The sequence below is a fragment of the Mus musculus genome, chromosome 5, assembly GCF_000001635.26.
Source record: "Mus musculus strain C57BL/6J chromosome 5, GRCm38.p6 C57BL/6J".
NCBI lineage: Eukaryota > Metazoa > Chordata > Mammalia > Rodentia > Muridae > Mus > Mus musculus.
Genome location: NC_000071.6, coordinates 10,558,039 through 10,561,008, shown reverse-complemented (window position 1 = coordinate 10,561,008; position 2,970 = coordinate 10,558,039). Strand labels below are relative to the sequence as shown.

General features: G+C 44.1%; 1 pseudogene; it reads right to left on the bottom strand.

Moving 5' to 3' along the window:
• On the bottom strand, window positions 1,401–2,685 carry Gm4959 (predicted gene 4959; annotated as a pseudogene).

The window sequence follows — 2,970 nt, the reverse complement described above, 5'->3', positions numbered from 1 at the left end:
AAGACAGATGAGCCCAAAGAGGTATGACAATAACCAAGGTAAGAAAACCCAAGTTTTATAAGTACAACCTTTTCATCCAGTCAGGAATATTCTGGAACTTCACTGTACTATATAATGATTTGACAAATAGAAAGGATTATTAGCAATACCACATGAGTTTGTAGACCCTGCATTTAGAAGATAGAAGATATATATTACATATGTGTGTTGTATAATATGTGTATAATTTATACACCATATATGTATATAGATTCCACCATCTGGAATCTTTATACTGTTTAAGAAGAGCTCTTGGTTTCCCCAGGCTATCGTGCTACAGAGAACATGTGAAAGCATATAGACTTTTCAATAAAATAGTACATTATATACCATTTCCAGGAGCAATACTCACAGGACTGAATCCAATTGTCTTTTCCAAACTAGCTACACTACCACCATATGGTTATTGCTAATAGAGTTCAGGTGATGCCACATGACAGATTCGTCTACACACACACACACACACACACACACACACACACACACACAGACAAACACATACACAGCCGAAGTTAAATGTTGCTATATCTTGAGAAATGCTACCAGAATTACTGAGAAAATAAGTATTGTTTGTAGGATACTTTTAAATTTTCCTAACGTTTGTATAGACTTTTTAAGCTTGTAAAATGAGAATTAAGCCATTATTTTCTTCTTTGCTGAAGGGACCCTGTTATAGCTGTCTGGCATGAGGCCATGCCAGTGCCTGGCAAATATAGAAGTGGATGCTCACAGTCATCTATAAGATGGAACACAGGGCCCCCCAATGGAGAAGCTAGAGAAAGTACCCAAGGAGCTGAAGGGGTCTGCAACCCTATAGATGGAACAACAATATGAACTAACCAGTACCCTCAGACTCTCTAGCTGCATATGTAGCAGAAGATGGCCTAGTTGGCCATCACTGGGAAGAGAGGCCCCTTGGTATTGCAAACTTTATGTGCCCCAATACAGGGGAATGCCAGGGCCAAGAAGTGGGAGTGGGTGGGTAGGGGATCAGGGCAGAGGGAGGGTATAGGGAACTTTTGGGATAGCATTTGAAATGGATATAAAAAAAATCTAATAAGAAAGAAAGAAAGAAAGAAAGAAAGAAAGAAAGAAAGAAAGAAAGAAAGAAAGAAAGAAAGTTTCTGTCTCTTCACCTTTCCTCATGGGCTTGTCTTCCTCACGCTAAATACTGCCTTGATTACTAGGTTCTGTTCTAACCATCATTGCAGTGTCCCTTTCTATGTTGATGAAACAAAGGAAAGGCTTTTTGTAATAAATGTTGTCCATGGTCCATGCTGTTGTCAAAAACCATATAGACGTTCATGATCCATGTGCCCACTCACTGGAAAGCACAAGGAAGCTACTTTTTCTTTTTTAACTAGAAATATTTTATTGGTGAGACCCCACCATCTGGACAAAGTGGTCCTGGAATCAAGCTCCTTCCTCCTTGGCAATGCACTCTTTCTTGAGTGGTCCCATGAATGCTTTCTTCTCCTCCATGGTCTGGAAGTGACCTTGGCCAAATTTGGAGGTGGTGTCAATGAACTTCAGGTCAATCTTCACCAGGGCCCGACATTTGGTCTGGACCAGCAAGGACTCGCTTCTTGGTCCCCACCACACAGCCTTTGAGCATGATGAAGTCATTGGTCACCTCACCATAATGTACAAAGCCACCCAGTGAGTTGATGCTCTTGTCAGACAGGTCATAGTCAGTAGATGCATTGTTCTTGATCAGTTTGCCATCCTTGATGAGGTAGCCTTGACCAATCTTGTAAATCTTGTTAGTCTCTTTTCGGTGATGGTAGCCTTTTTGCCCAGCTTGAGCCACAGAGAAGGCGACACGGGCAGGGTGCCAGGCTCCAATACAGGCAACTTTGCGCAAACCTTGATGGGTCTTTCGGGGCAGTTTCTTTGTATGCCAACGACTGGTTACCCCTTTGTACCCTTTGCCTTTTGTCACGTCGATGACAATAATCATTTCATCCTGCCCAAACACCTGGTTTACAGGAACCTGCAGCTCCAGCCTCTCTTGGGCCCAGCCAAGTTTATCAGCCATAGTGCCTCCACTCACCTGGATCTCCATCAAGTGTGCCTTCTGGCGCAGAGGAAGCAGACGCATCTGAGTGTGGGCAATGATGCAGATGACCTGGCAGTACTTCTTCATGCTGCTGGAGTCCTTCTCCAGTTGCTTCTTGCCTGTGCCATCCTGCCATTTCTTATAGTACTTGGTGAAAGCCTTCTTCTTAGACTTGTGCCAATTCTTATAAAAGCGCCATTTACACTCATCGCTGATGTGCTCAGCAAATACAGTATTGAAGGTTCGGAGGCCTCGTGGGCTCTCAACATATCCCACAACGCCCACAACCACCACTGGCGGGGGGGGGGGGGTGAGGGGGTCCACAATGGTCACAGCCTCCACGACTTCTTTCTTGTTCACCTTAGATCCTGGCCTATCAACTTCCTGGACGATGTGGGTCATGCCAGCCTTGTACCCCAGAAAGGTTGTGAGGTAAACAGGCTTGGAAGCATCATCCTTAGGAAAGCTCTTCACTTTCCTATGATGCCAGCTGCTACGCTTGTGAGGCAGGAAGCCCAAGAACCCATGCTTGGGAGCTGAAAATTTGCTGTGAGACATCTCTCTCGCCGCCACAAGCTGATAGAGAGTGGAAGCTGCTGTTGAAGTGGTATTTGAATGACTGCAAATTCACATTTGAAGAGGAGGGACATTAGAAGGTTTCTGTGACAAGTGCTACTCTTGTCCACACCAAATAAGCAGGAATCCATCTAAGAGAACTCCTAAAAACTGTGGTAAGGATACTGAAGTGCAGTTCTCCACTATTGATGTCTTTAAGAGGGGGTGCTGATGGGGAAGGATTCAGTTTTCTTTTTGGAAATGATCAGTGGAAGTTGACTGTGTTCCAGTGTGTCCATGAGAACATAAATCAGTTG